Here is a 16,715-nt window from a genome sequence, read left to right on the forward strand (position 1 = left end):
TTCCTAACATCCAGCCTGAACCTTCTCTGATGCAGCTCCATGCCATTACCTCAGGCCCTGTCACCGGTCACCAGAGAAAAGAGATCAGTGGCTCCCTCTCTGCTCACCCTTATGAGGAATGCCCCTCATTGTGATCATGCACCAGATGCTCAGGTGTGTCATAGTAGTGATCATTATACTTTGGGAAGATAGTTAAATAGTTTTCTGTTACCTTTCTAGCCTGTGACCCGATAGTTGCAACAGCTTCTGAGCTGTTAAAAGTTCTGCCTACCGAAAAACCAGTGCTTCTGTTCAGTTTCCCAGTACTTCTCTTTCATCATGACTCTGAGCACTACAGCAGAGCAAGAAATGGGTATGAATATTAGGGCAAATTCCCAGACCAGTGAGCAGTATTACACAAAGACTGGAAAGGGTCTGAGGTTTATTGCTTAGAAATTTAAATTATTTGAAGAACTGATTGTGATGTTCTCCTTAATAGTGGGGACCTTAACCTGTAAAAAACCATGCTGCATAACTGGGTTTCATGGCTTTGGGCAGTAACAAACTTACATTCTTTGTGAATGAAGTTTAGAGTGGGACTATTAGCATACTCTGGCACTATGTAATCACTGTGAAGTAATGAAGTTTCTGACCTCAGAGAGTTAAAAAAAAAATAATCTCATTCTAATAAAACAGAGCAATGCTGCAGATTGATGAATTCAGTTAAACTGTAAGTAGCCTAGGAATTATTGTTTTTAAATAATGAAAGAAAATACCAAGGAGCTGATTGCATTTGTAGGTAGGAAAGTGAATTTTCATCTTATCCTACTGGTAGAGTTAAATTCAAATAAACAGTTTACTAGGTTTTAAACTGAGATTATATATATTGAGGAGAAAATTATGCAGTCAAAATCCCTTTTTTTTCTCTTTTTATTTTAAAATGTTTTAACATATAATTTGCCAAGCATGAAAATTAATGAATGCACATTAAAATTTATATCCCTTCAGAAGAGTGAAGAATTCACTGTATAAGAATAATTTTTAGCAAGATCCTCAGTGGTGCTAAACACATTTAGCCTCTGGACTATTGTGGATTTAGTAGGACTATCTGTTGGCAGGAGATATTAATACCGTAATGACAGTGGGATCTTCTAATCCATATCTTTTTGTTGGAGGGGTTGAATGTAGTATTTTTTGTTTTGTTTTGCTTTGAATTTTGCTGCATTGAAGTTATTCTTACAAGAGATTTAAACACCTAAGGTTATGCAGTTCAAACATTCTAGATTATTTCCTTGCAAAAAATCGTGATTTCTAGAAATTTTCATTTTTGCAAAAGTTACAGATTACAATTTCTTGAGTATCTACTAAGTCTACCCAAAGGTGTGGTAGTGAGAAAATATCTTCCATTTGCTGTTAATGACTCATTGCATGCTTTACCCAATTTGACATCTTGAGAGACTTGGAGGTGTAGGACAAGATTTCTTTTCTGATTCATTGTCTACTAAGACCACTTCATACAGACATTCTGAATGAATTCATCTAACACAGTGCATAAAGGACTTAGCAGGTAGATTAACTAAGCAAGCTTTTATAATAATTGAAATTAAATGAATAGCATTATGTCATTTAGATTAGATTTAGTCTGTATGAAACATCTCTCACTGATGAGGACTGCCAACTTGAGAGTGTTATATATTCAGTGTAAATTAAAAATTGGCACTACAGATTTATTGACAAAATAAATTTCAATTATCAAGCACAAAGTATCTGCTAAAGGGTAAGGTTGTTGGAGATGAGTTTTGGGAAGGTTTGTGTGAGGCAGTTATGTTTATTGCGCATTGTTTATCTTGTTTACAAGGAAGTTCATACAATGGTAGCTAACAGAAAAGCTTGGTCATACAACAGTCTATTTGAAATGAGCATATTCATTGCAGAAATGACCCAGCTTCTCTGTTTCCTTTATCTTTAACATTCCTTGTTAGGACTCATTTTTTGTAGTGGTTCTCACTTAAGTTACAGGATAGTCAATGCTTCATGGGAATAATATCTGATTGTTAGTGTTAGGTCAGAGGTTGGACTGGGTGATCTTGGAGGTCTCTTCCAACCTAGATGATTCTGTGATTCTGTAATTATTTTTCTACCTCCTTTGGAAAGCTTAGAAAGATGACATACTGTGCAAATACGGTTCTGATAAGGTGTATGTGACTTTTTTTCCTTTGCTACCTCACCAGTTCTTCCCAGGTATATTTTTCTGTCTAAGCTAGATTTTCCAGTCAGGTCCTATACAGCAAAAAGAAGAAAAAAGATCCCATCAAGTCAGCTCTGCCGTAACTCTCAATTACAACACCCTCAAACGTAGTTAGCCCTCATATGTGCTCCCATTGCTAGAACAAGAAACCTTGAATGAAAACAAGCAAAAAAGCTTTTAAACTTTATTTTATTTTATTTTATTTTATTTTATTCCCTCTAATAGGATGAGGAGAAAAAAAGCTAAGGCTTAGTACACAGCACTGAGTTCTAGAGAATCAAAGAGGTAACTCCAATAAAAATGGAGGACTCAACCTCAGTTCTCAGTTCATCTCTGGCAGGCCTAAGTATCTGTGCATAATGCTTTTGGGGGCCTCTACGACAATTCTGCTAGGTTAAGGACCAGAGACTATCCCATCAAGATGCAGAAACTGCTTTTTCAGAAATGTATGCAGCTCTATTGACAGCTATCAGGTTGCAATACTGAATACCTTCCTGACACAGTTTATTGCAGAGCTCCAAAACCCTGAGCCAATACCACATTGTTTGGGGAAAGATGAATTTCCATTCCTTAGTGTAATTCACTGACTGAACTCTCTTACTGCTGTGGAGGCTATTATTACTCATGCTTGAGTTTATAGACTCCTAGGAACCTTGTTACTTCAGGCAGGTCATACTGAGTTTCCACATGTAGTTTTCTGTGGAAATTATTTTTTATTGTAAGTATAAAGTTTGTTCTCTGGTATGGAAACATCATTTAATATATGTATATATTTAATTTATTACAGGGGTTATTGTGGAAGTCACATCTAAGATTCAAAAAAGCCAGGTTTAGTCATAAATATTAGCTTAAATCAAGGATAGCTTACTTGGACAGAATAAAATAAATGGGTGAAAACTATGTCAGCTCATTTTCCACAGATACAAATTTGATAAATAATTTGTGTAATTTAATTCTATAGGCAAAAATCTAAGCAACTTCCTCAAAAAATAAATTACATCTGGTTTATAAATAAGTATAATTAACATCCTCATTCAACTAAAATTTAGAAAAATTTAGACAAAGTTTATGTTTTATGTAATTTCATGTGGGAACTCTATAATTCCAGTTTACTTAGACAAGCCATTTGGGCTACATTCATATCTTTAGGCAGTCAGCTAAAATATCACTCTCCATGGAAGGAGAAATGAATGTCATTGCTCTGTGGAAGTGCCTCTCATCTACATTAGGTAATGAAAGACCCAGGGTATTCAGAGAAAGACTCTCAAGTTCAGTTAACTTGAATCTGAAATTTAAATATCTAAATCAGGATTTATTTTACCGGTGAAATGATAAAATAACTACTGGATGACCCAACCTCTAGGAGTCTGTCTCTCTCCACTGACTAAAAAAAATATAAGTTAGAGTAACTAACTTTTAAACAGCTAACAGTAGACAAGATGGAGCCCTTTTCTAGTGAACCAGTCTTAAATAAGTGTGCAAGCTGTCTATACAGTTAGTGGAAAGAAATAAATATATGCCTCCAAGGAAAGATTCTCTCAAATTACTCATAACAATAAAAAGATGATACACGTATTTTATTACGTGCCTAACGTGGAATTATAAGTCACACATTCCTATAGGTAGATTTAATCCTTGCTTTGGGATATCTTGATAATTTTGTTTTAGGTAGTATGATGGGATTAGTATCAGCAAGTGTCTTCAAAACTGTGAAATTTTTCAAGGGAGGAGGGAACACTTCACTGCTTTAAGTGTTATATGTGCTAACAAATTCCTGATATAGTGCTATCAGGGTGGCTTTCAACTCACCTAAACTCACGTCTTCATTGCAGGCATCTCAGTCAAAGCTAGTCACCCTAGATGTCTTTGTTGCCAGTAGAGAAAAATAAGCCTAATTACCTTTTGTAGGTGGTCTTCTCTTTCTGTCTTCATTGACTACATATGTAACCCAGAGAATTTGTTTCAAGGTAAACTTTCAGATTGCTGGAGTTAAAGATGAGTCCCATTGACTGACTTGACAGGTCAATACTTACTGCACTCCAGTAACTGATACAGGTCCCTAAAGGGCACAGAACTCACTTATTCATAAAGTGCTGATTGCCACCAAGAACACTGTTTCTGGAACAACGCATTTCTTGCATCCTTTTATCAATTGCCTACCAGTCACCTCTCAGTCTATTTATCAGACTGACAAAGTCTGAGTAGATCCAGGACTTGAACTTTTCCTTAAAAATTGAACAGAACCAGTACCTCCCCCAGAAAAATCGATAAAACTATTTTGAACATCTGGCTAATTTGCACTTTAAATAAACACAATATTAAAGAAAACACCTTGCTGATAAAAGGACAACTAACTCCTCTAGTCATTCAGTTCAGCTTCTTTTCTGTCTCTGTAGCAGTACTCATTGGGTGAAAGAATATTACATGATCCACCCTTTTCAGACGTTTTACTGATTGCAGTGATGCCAAAACCTTTCAATCTGTGTAAAGTGGAAATATTTGTTATGGAAACATTTGTTAAATATCAGTTCTCTTATCTAGGAATATTCCAAGTAAAAATACAAGTTTACAATGATCTGTGCTTCAATCTGACATATCACATTACAATACTACTACAAGTACGTAGCCATTTATCAGACTGCAAAATACGTGTGTTAATAGCTTTAATATGATACAAGTGGTAGATATGACAAAGTGGTGAACTTTTTGAGGCCACTAAATTGTTAGGAATAGCATTTTAAAGAACTCTGCCCAGGAGAGAGATCATTTGTTACTTTCTGGACTTAATGATCTCACATCACAGATAAACTATGTTATAATCTGTTTTTATGACTCAGAGAAATATCTAAGAAAATATGAATAAATCATGACCATTGTCAGGTCATCTGCATTCCTTGAGAGCTTAAGTTAAAACAACTTCAAGGAATGTACCGGTACACTGCAAACAGATATACCAGTTCGAGAACAGAATTCTAGTTCTTGTCTTTATGATACTATTTTGATCCATACCTACAGATGGCTAATAATAATGCCCTGACTCCTCCTAAATGGAATTGCTTAGTGTATTAAAAGGATTCTTACAGTAACTGGCAGATTTCAACTGGGCACCTGCTGAGTAACTTATTTCATTTGACTGTTTGATTGCACATTAAAATAAAACCTCCCCTGTACATACTTAGTGGCTAATCTGCACCTGTGAACTTCTTAATGCTTTTAGAAGCATGCGACAAAGAAATAGTTACTTTGAACAGCTTTGGGGAAGTAGTCTTCAGTTCTGCCACCTTTCATAATCATAAACGATTTCTTTTAACAAACAGAACCTATTTCTAAAAACTTTTAAATAAACTGTTATAAAATTTAAAAAAAAAGAATTAAACATTTAAATAAAAATATAAAAGTTATAAAGAACTTATAAAGCTGATTGCAGATTTACAGATAATTTGTCAAAAAGGCTTTTAAAACCAAAACAATGGATTGTTTGGTTATTGACTTTAATAGGAGCAGGAATGGACCAACCACTCATTCCTTAAAAATTCTTGTCAAATTGCCACAGTTTCTTTGGAAAAGAAAGGAATGCAGGATAATCAGCACTTTGTGCCAAGAGGATTGCAGGATTCTCTGTAAACACTATACTTCTGAGAAACATGTCAGTTCAAGGTTAAACACCTGCAGTAGCAAAGGTGTTTAATGCTGTGCTAAATGCAGATGTCAAGTGTAAATAGTTAAGGGCAGGTTAGGTAGGGCTTGGTGGCTGAACAGCTCAGCACAGGAATTTGTTTTTCAAACACCTTAACGGCACAGTGGAACTCGGGGGTTGAAACTCTCTCAGACAGTACATGAAGAGATCAAGTCCAATTCACATTTTGTTTGTTAGATTTTATTTTGTGGCTATCATCACACCACTAACATGGACAAAGTTGTACTTAAAATCTAATCACTTGATGTTGTTGACTAGAAGAGTAGCTGGGAAGAATTAAGAGAGACAGAGAGAAGGTAAAAAAGGAGACGAGCTGAAACAAGGGAGTGGGTATACAGTCTGGGCACATAGCCAAAATCTGGGCACCATATTATGTAACTACAGTTGAGAGTCTCACTTAAAGGTATATTCCTACCATTACTGTTTTCCTGTTTGTACCCTGGATGATATGTTACTTCTAAAGTTCTTCTTTTAAAATAAAATTTACTCCTATGTCTACAGTTTGCATTTCCTTTGTACTTTTGTTCCTGTCTTTCTTAAACAGTTGGAAAACGAGTATCTATGCTTCAGTCTTAATCACTCTTCCACAATGTTTTTATAATTCTTTAGTTATCAAATTTCACATTTTCTTAGTTTGTTACCAACTCTCACTGCCTGTAATCCATTCTATCCTCTCTATAGCCAATATTATCAAACTGAAAACTAAAACACATCATCAGTCACCTGTTCCGTAGATCATACCTACATTATTTTAAATCATTCTTATGTCTTAATATCTGCTTTTACTTGTCTTGCTTTTGCACTTTCCAGTGGATAACCTTTTAGTGTTTGTTTTGATTTAGTCTGTAAGAAATGAATTGAGTTCTGACACCTATTTTACTCTTTTTCTATTTTTTATTTTTAGAAATATATATTTTACTCCTGTTGAATCCCCAGTTCTTTAATTTGTTACTTTTTTTATTCCCCATATTCTTTCTGAAATATTGGGTGGACAGTTTGAAATCCTTTTGTACAGTGTTTCTCCTTGTAATTGTAGAAGTTCCACAGCACATAAAGGAAGTTACAGACTTTCACTGTGTTCTAATCCTTTATTTTTCTGTCACACTGAATTTAATAACTAGCTTTCTTAATAGCTCAAAGTCATCCCTCTTGAAACAGTGCCTTAATTACAGACTATTTAATTTAAATTTGTGATTACTGCTTCCAAGGTTATTTTTTCTAACTAGATCTTCTGAAATTTCTTTCCTTGTAACCAAAGCCAAGTCTAATATATCATTAACTCTTACAATTTTAGGATGTAATTTATCTGAATTGTGGTAGACATCTCAAATATCTACTTTACAATGCAATGGATTGTGTTCTGGAAATGACCGCTATTCATCACTGGTTGTCAAGGGAGTGCAGCATGGCTAGCCCAGATGTTGGCAATTTATAGTGTCATTTATCCAAATGAGACCTTCTCTTAATGCTTATCCCAAAATCCAGTGAACGTGTGGCAAGCATTGCACAGGCAAGGGCATGATTTGGGATGGCGTAGTCCATCAAGAAGGAGCTACTTTTGGGATGTCCTCAAAGAATTTCTGAGTATGTTATGACTTGAGTCACTGCACTGTGTGGGTTGAGCAAAGTCCCACCATGACAAGCCGAGGTCTGGTGGATTCCCACACCATCATGAATCTCCACTGACATCACAGACTCACACAAACAGTGGTAAAGGGAAGAAAGTAATGTAAATTGAATAAACTGAAGGACAGTAAGGTACTAGACACAGCCTGGAGCATAAGCTGAGCAGGAGCTCATCACCAACATCATATTCACCTGAGCATGAGTCATTATGTCCCAGCTGGGCATAAGAAAAGTTCTAAATGAAGGAATCACCTACTCTTTGTATGGACTCAAAATCACTGTCAGCTGGTCTCTGGACTGACAACCCACCACTCATCAGTGGGGATGCCCCTGATGCCAACTGCAAGGGAAGATGATAAAACCCATCACAGCTCAAACGTGGTGAGGATATTGCATGGAAAACCTATACCAGTTACAGGATATGGGTGAGAACATTAAGTCGTGCACCTGTATTATCTGGAGAAAGGCCTTAAAGAATCAATTGATTGTAACTAAGTATCTAGTTGCAGTAGAGAATAAGTAAGTAAACTGTTTATTGCTTTCATTTTTAATATTTTCCCATTTTTTCCCTTTCTCTGTTTCTACTTGATTTACTTTTCCCATGAGTGATTTCTTGATTGTCCTGGAATCTGAAAGAAATCCCTGACACCCCTCTACTGGTGCATGACAACGTGGTTATCATCAAAAAGAATTCACCAGTCGGTTCTCCCTCATATTTTGCCTGTACCGCCGCAACTAATGCAAGACTTTATAGCATACTTTTTTACAAAGTGCATAAAAACAAATTCTGTGTATAGCAATAGGCTTTCAAGTGTGATATGCACACCAGGTTTCTTCCTAGGAGTCTTACTCCACAGTGCACTCTACTGAATACCTCTAAGAACCAGCAAAGCCAACACTTAATTTCTTGGAGTAATAAGTGTCCAAAGATGCTTCTCAAGCAAAAGGATTAGGACCTTGTCAGACTGTGTACACAATAGAGATTGTTGATGTCAGTGGGAAGTGGTAGCGGGCAGTGTCAGAGAGAACGTTGATTTATAATAAAAATGCGTGATGAGTACTTTTGTTCAAAGAACTGCAGGCTTTTCTGTCTATTCTCCGTGCAGGTTTCTTCAATAGTGTTTTTCTGTCCAAAGATACCCTTTCCTCCCTGTTCCCTTGAGAACTGTTTCAAAGCCCGCTCAAACCATTTCCTCAAGATTTAAAAACACAAATGAAGTTTGATGGAAAAGATAAGATGTGGCTACAGAGAAATAGCAAGTGGTTTGCACTTAGGGTTGGGTAGGACTAAGGTTTTATTTCCCACTTTTCAGGTTTTACCAAAATGGCTTCAGGTGAGGAAGGTAGAAGCACTGTGAAAAACATACCTGTGTCCTAAATAAAATAGAAATGCCGGAATATGTGCATGAAGACAAATGGTGTATCTTCAGCAATAAAAGCTTTGGAGAAAAGAGATGGAGGAAAACATAGTCATGACTATGTTGAGGTCAGTGATGTTTTGAGGGGCTGATGCATTAAAATTTCAAGTGTTTCAGTTATTTTGTGAGACAAAGCTCTGTTTATGCTATTTTTGTGTGTGCCACGCTCCTAGGAATTTATGGGCAACTTGGCACTGCAAGACAGCATTTCCAGGTTACCTTTAAATAAGCCTGAAATATGAAGCCATTGTCTTGAGTGCAGAACTGTAATTTTTAATTTAGACTTTTTCAGACCCAAACTACTGTCCATACAATGCTCATCATTCCATCTTGAACAGATCTGTCATGCTCCATTGCACAGTACATACACATCTGATCTCATCCATTCAAACTACAGGGACTCCTGGAGCCAAGAGATACCAGGACATCCCTAACCAAATGATTTTCTTTTCAGTTCTTTGGTTCATGAATTCAATCCTATAATAAATTCAAATAAAATAGTAGGAGGGACAGGAAAAGGAAGAGTAGGAAGAAGTGGAGAGTCATGACCTGTAAGCACCCAGGAGACGAGAGATTGATATGATATGATTGATATTCTTCCCTAAAGAACTGGGAAGGATGAGAATGACTAAGGTCCAGGAAGAAGTGCAAAAGAGAGGCACCCACATCCATGCTTCTTCATAAATCTTGTCGAGTGAGACCTCCCATCCATATTCCCTTCCAAATTTACTTCCCTTCTCTACTCTGCTCTCATAAGACACCACATGGAGTATTGTGTTCAGCTCTGGGGTTCCCAGCACAAGAAGGACGTGGACATATTAGAATAAATCCAGAGGAGGGTTGTGAGGATGATCAGAGGGCTGGAGCACCTCTCCTATGAAGACAGGCTGAGGGAGTTGGGGTTGTTCAGCCTGGAGAAGGGGAGGCTCTGGGGAGACCTTGTAGTGGCCTTCTAGTACTTAGAGGGGCTTACAGAAAAGATGGGGATGGCCTCTTTGTCAGGAAGTGTAGTGATAATACAAGTGGCAGTGGTTTTAAACTAAAAGAATTTAGATTTAGATTAGACGTTAGGAAGAAATTCTTTACTCAGAGGGTATTGAGGCACTCAAAGATGTTGCCCAGAGAAGCTGTGGATGTTCCATCCCAGGAAGTGTTCAAGGTCAGGTTGAATGGGGCTTTGAGCAAACTGGTCTAGTGGAAGGTATCCCTGGCCATGGCAGGGGAGCTGGAATTAGATGATCTTTAAGGTTCCTTCCAACCAAAACCATTCTATGATTCTCTGAAATTGCTTGTTTCCATTTTTTTTTCCCCCCTGGTGTAATAGCGGCTTAAGTTTCTGCTGAGTCTGTTTGTTTCTCTTCCTCATCCAGTTGCTGAGTGCCCCCTTGTATCATCACATCACTTCTTTCAATATAATTGATTTTAAAGTTATGAAGGAACCAGTTCAGAGAAAGATCGTATCTTGCCTAAAGGTCCATTTCAGCAAGGAAGTCTATGATGAATGCTCCTGACAGAACTAAAAGGTGACATGGGGTGGAAGATTGCGTACACTGGCAATGCTGTAAGAGAAATGTCTATGAACATATAAGCAATGTCTACCCATTCAGGGCTTAGGCCTTGCTTTTCTGAACATTGATGTATAATGCTATTTGAATATCATGTCTGGCATCTCTGGAAGGCACCGGTCTGCCACAGGCCATATCTCATGTCTGCCAGTCCCAGGTAGATTGTACATCATAGAATGTCTCAAATAATATGAGATATCAATATGTGGGAATCTAACATCTACTGCGCGGACATAAAATTTTAGAATTGGGATTCAGTTTGAGTTTAAGAAACTTAAATGTATGGCTGTAACATATGTCTCCACATACATGGTAGCTGTCTAAGTACCTGTTTAGCCAATGGAGAGCTAGTCAACACAGTGGAGCTGGACACCAATGTGGTTCACACTAAGGTTGGCTCCTAGAGTCCACTTCAGTTGCTTAAACATAAGTACCTCACATCATTTGAGGCTCCTTAGGGTGTTTCTTCTGTTTTTTTTAGGTGCTTATTCAGAAGTCACCATTTTTCCAGTAAGATTCTGTGGCATGTCTGCCATGCAGATGTTCTGGATATCTCATAGTGCCCTGGATGTGAGCTACTGAGCCATCTAAATCACTGTGTGCATGTATCAGCTTTCCCTCTATTAACTGTCCTAGAGTTTATACACCTAGTATCCATGTGGCTATAAACATGAAAATATCTACATTCAGAAGTTTTAATCTCAGCCTTACTTTGGGCATATCTAAGTTGGATTATATCTACCCCTGGCGTGTACATAATGTGTTGACTTTGGGGGTGAAATCATCCGTTAGAAATTCTCCAGTGCCACAATCCTCTGTCTCCCCTGTTATGCTGAGACAATAGTTTACGAGTCTGTAGTAGCAGATGACAGAAATGCCCTGAATTAAAAATGACCCTTTCTTTCAGAGGTCCCCCAGACAGGGAAGTGAAGGGGGGTGGAAATTTCTTTAAGTTGTTTTGCTGCTAAAGCCAGAATAACTATTCTTTCAGAAATTGGAGGCTTTGAGGGAAAAATAAATAAATAAAAAAAAAAAAAAGCGTTTTTACTTTAGTAAGCACATCCCAGGACACTTAGAAAAATGGAATCCTTGAAGAGAATAGTGAGAGCTGATGAAATGTTAACAATAGAATATGTTCAGATTTCACTTGTGCAGAAGAGTTTTCTAGTACAACTGTATACTGCAGATATTATGCTGATATAACAATTGGTATTCACAGACCTACACATACCCTAAGGCTGACAGTACTCTCATGGTGGCGAAGGGGAAAGGAAAGAAAGGAGTCTTTTACACGAGATCACAAATGACTAAGGCAGTTTGATAGTCTGAAACTGAAAGACCAAGATACCACTTCTTACCTCTTCCTTTACTCAAGTATCTCTTCCTTTTTAGTTGTTTATTTGCACTGAAAGTGGCAAATTATCTTTTTTTTAGCTCTTCTCCCTGCCCCGTGCTTCATAAGTGAGGTTACATCACATAAGGTGTTGAGAAGCACCAGAGGAGTTTGAGGAAACACACCTCATGGATCACAGAGAGAAAGGACAATGGAAAAATGAGCCTGATTCTTGATAAGCATTCAGAGGTTCATAAGCATTCACTCTGTTCTTAGATCATTTCTGACAATCTGTATTGAGAGAAATACTTAAAGCAAAAATTCCAGCTTTGTGAATTCTAGACTGTAACCCTTAAACAGCAGTATAAAGTTGTCGAAAAATGACAAGATAGGCATTGACAGTGCATTTCTTAAAAAAAAAAAAATCATATTATTTATATCATAAGATTTTATTCCAAAATAGGTATGACCTGAATGTGTAGATAATTAATAGATAGATAATTTTCTTTTACTTTGAAATTGCTGCCAAATATTCTGAAAACAAAACAAAAAACCACAAGCAAATAAAACCAATATTATCATCCAGTGAAAGTTATGTAGGCAGAATCCATAGATTTGAATCACCATTAACGGATGTGAGGGCAAAAAATGCCCTCAGAGTAAAAGATATAAAAACAGCTCCAGGAGAGATAAAATGGGAACGTTGCTAAGAGATGAATATGCTACATGACTGTGCTATTCATTGAAATCATGCATTCGCTGCTACAACAAAAAGGCTTCTTTTGCCACATTAATCTTTAATTAAACTTTAATATTCTTTATTGAAATTATAAACCAATGACCTGCATGGTTTCATTCATTAAAAAAGCCCATTTGCTATCGCAGATTATGGCACTGAAGAGAAGTTATTGAAGCTCCAGCACTGGGGACTTAGTTTGAAGTTCTGAACAGTGATAAAGCTGGGAGCGATGCCTTAAACGTGTGTAAGTAATAGTTTGTCTTTACTGCAGTGGTCTGCCTTCTCAGTGAGAAAACTAAACTACAGGGTGAAGTAAATCAAAATTTAGAATTACCTTTTATTTTGTGTCTGCTTTATTTAAAAAAGTATTTTAAGGAAAAGGGTATTATAGTCTATAATAGAAAGTAGGAAAATATAATTTAACATTTTATGTAAATCCTCAGTATTCAAAGTGAATTGTCTGCATTTGATCAAGATCTGTGTTCATGAAGTTAACTGTAAGCTTAACACAGTGAATGTAGGATAAACTTTCCTGCTTGACCATTAATTTTTTTTATTTTGTTAAACATATGTGTATATAATCAAATCTGTTACTTTTAAGCTTTGTGTCACCAAAAGTATTCCAGACTAGTCAGAAAAAATATATTTCTTCTGTGAATATATAGTATAAATAGCCATTAGCATTCATTTGGCTACAGTCATTTGTATACCCAGTATAGAATTCATAGAGCTATGCAGGCTCTCTGTAGAGTCTAATCTACCCATTCACAGTTTATTTTAAAGGCTGCTGCTGACAAAATAAAATAAATAAATAAATAAATAAAATAGGTAAAGCATAAATCAGTAGATTTCTCCATGATCTAAAGGCCCATCTGCTTTTATATGCTGGGACATGTGATAACAGAAAGCTTATTAAGAGACATGAGCATGTTCTCTAAATGTGGTAGTTGAAGAACAGGGATTCTAAAGTATTTCCTTTTAGTGCTGGACTGTCAAAGTGTCACATTTCCTAAGTGCAGTACGGTTTTCTGTCATCTCCCTGACAGACCAGCTGTCACTTGGGATCCTGCGGTGTGAGAGAAAGATCATGCTGTGGCCTAAAACGTGAGACACTATCTCTAAACTGGGGAGGTGTGGAGCCACTGAACAAATCTTATGTTCAAAGAATGGCTGCCCAGTGAGATATCTAGGCCAGATAAAGGCAGGGTGAAACTGCACTTAATGTAGTTGTGTTAAAACTAGTGGCTACGATGAAACTGATCTGCTTATCCTAGGAATCTGAAAGATAGCAGTGTTGTAGGTGAATGCTTGGGGTAACTCCAGTAATATAGTTTTAACTACATCAGTTTTAATTAAAAGTCTGTCATGTGTGTTCAGATTCTGCTTATTTTCCACTGTACTGATGCTGCAACTGTATTCATGCAAGATGACAATGCATGTGCTGTACAACATATTTGACAGAGGTTTTCCTTTCTAATCGTCACTGTTGAGACTTTCTACAAGCCTATTGGCTTCGTGACACCTTCCTGCCTTTGGCAAGCTGTAGTGAGTGGCTGAACCATACGATTTGATTTCACAGGTGAGTGTGTAAATGCTATTTATTGCAACCAGTAGGATGGAAGGCTGCTGGTTTGCCTGTCCTGTCTGCTGTGATGAGGGCCAGGTAAAGCCATATGGAGGGAGCTGGAAACTGTGCTTGCCTGCGAAGTAACTGGACAGAGAAAGCTGGAGAATACGGGCAAGAAGCAGGAGAGGGACAGGAGATAGTGAACTGTCAGCACTGCTAGAAACTGACAAATACCTTGCAGGGGAAAAGGGCTGGCATCAAGAAAGCAGAGCTACAGAAAGCCTTGTAAATGACTGAAATACAAAGAATTCCTAAGAAACTAGTGAGAGTTTTCTGTAGTTTATAAAAATCCAGAAATCCACTGAAGGGTGCGAGAAAGGCCAACTTGTGGGAGGTACCTCCCTTAAAAAGATGCAGCTGGAAGGAGGAAGATCTCTGTTAATCGCTTGTTTAGGATTACTCTATAGTCTAACCTCACAGTCCTGCTCTTCCTACTTGAACGGTACTGCTGTTCTAGTGTGTAAGGCTATTCTAACAAAATATTATGCACCATGATACAGATATATGCTACAATGATAAGCTACAGATCCTGATGATGTACTTGTATTATAGAAGAAATTGGCTTAGCTTTTCAGGTCTGGCCAGTCTGGGGTCTTGGCACTAATTCCTATTCCCAGATTTCTGCTGTGGTTTGCAGAGTATGCATGGTGATATTTGAATCCTTTAAAGAAGGAATCCTTAATCAGGACTGTGTTCAGTTTTGGGCCCCTCAGTGCAAGAAGCACACTGAGGCCCTGGAGTGTGCCCAGAGAAGGGCTACAAGGCTGGTGAAGGGCCTGGAAAACAAATCCTGTGAGGAGCGGCTGAGGGAACTGGGGCTGTTTAGTCTGGGGAAGAGGAGGCTCAGGGGAGACCTTATTGCTCTCTACAACTACCTGAAAGGAAGGTGTGCAGAGCTGGGGGTCCTAGGTAACTAGTGACAGGACTAGAGGGAATGGCCTCAAGCCGCGCCAGGGGCATTTAGGTTGGAAATCAGGAGACATTTATTCTCAGAAAGAGTAGTCAGGCATTGGAAGAGGTTGCCCAGGGAGGTGGTGGAGTCACCATCCCTTTTGGGTGCTTAAGAAAAGTTTGGATGTTGTACTTAGGGACATGGTTCAGTGGGTGATATCAGTGGTAGGGGGACAGTTGGATCAGATGATCTTTAAGGTCTTTTCCTGCCTTAATGAATCTATGATTCTAATGAATGTCTATTAAGCATTCTCTGAAGTGTGACAGTACCTTTGGTCCCACTATGTTCTGACTCCTAAATGACATACTCTCACTTTCAGACAGATCTGTTTCAGCTCTGTGGTTAAACAGACATGGTCACTTGCCAACCTATCAATCCCCTCCAAGTTGTTGATTTTTCCCACCAATATTTCACCTGTGTGAAACTGGACCTCTTAAAATCAAAATGGAAAATATTTTCAGTTTCACTTTTCTTCTTTTGTGATATTTAAAGACTGTCCTACATAGTTTTCCTTTTACCTGGAAATTTAGTGCCCTCAGTGTTGGGGATACAATTAATAATTTGCCTTATAGTGCCCGAACGACAAGAAGCTAACGGATATAATACTGCCCTTTATTAGAATAAACTGACTACAGTCAAAAGAGTGAAATGGCAAAACAGCTTAGCTCTTAAAGCCTGTCCTTTTTTCAGCTGGGACAGAGTTAATTTTCTTCCTAGTAGCTGGTAAGGTGCTGTGCTTTGGATTTAGGATGAGAATAATGCTGATAACACAGCTATATTTTAGTTGTTGCAGAGCAGTGCTTACACAGAGCCAAGGCCTTTTCTGCTCCTTTTTCTGCCCTGCCAGCAAGGAGGCTGAGTATGCCATGAGAAGCTGGGAGGGGACAGAGCCAGGACAGGTGGCCCAGGCTGATCAAAGGGATGTCCCATACCATGTGGCATCATGCTCAACAAAAAAACTGGTAGCTGGCCAGCTGGGAGGGTGGGGTGCTTCTCAAGGACTGTCTGGGCATCAGTCAATTGCATTGTGCATTCTTGCTTTGTTTATTCTTTTTGTTATTGTTTTTCTTTCTTTTAGTTTGCTTCTTTTTTAAAAATTAATTTATTTTTCTTTCTTATTAAACTGTCCTTGTCTCAACCCACTGGTTCTGATCTTGCAAGAACACAAACAGAGCTGAGCTGTCACAGCTCAGCACTGCAGGCCTACAAGTTGGGGATACATGATACATCAGCTGTCTATAGATGGCTGTCTTTATGCAAGACTTGATAAATCTGTGTAGTTGTGCAAAGAGTATTTTAAAGTTTCAGAAAGGAAATCAACAGTTCTCCTGAGAGAGGTCAGAGACAAGGTTGTTCCCTCGCAAAACGTTGCAGGTTCCTAAGGGTATGACCGGGCTGACTGGGGGAGTCCAGCATTATGCATGTTGTTTACGTGCCTAAGTATCCAGAAGGCATGGCAATTAAAGTGTTTAATTTCTTAGAGGGCCTGTAACCAATTTTTTTTACTGTTCCCCTTTATGGTCTTGTTTTT

Source organism: Cygnus olor, chromosome 3, assembly GCF_009769625.2.
Source record: "Cygnus olor isolate bCygOlo1 chromosome 3, bCygOlo1.pri.v2, whole genome shotgun sequence".
NCBI classification, from domain to species: domain Eukaryota; kingdom Metazoa; phylum Chordata; class Aves; order Anseriformes; family Anatidae; genus Cygnus; species Cygnus olor.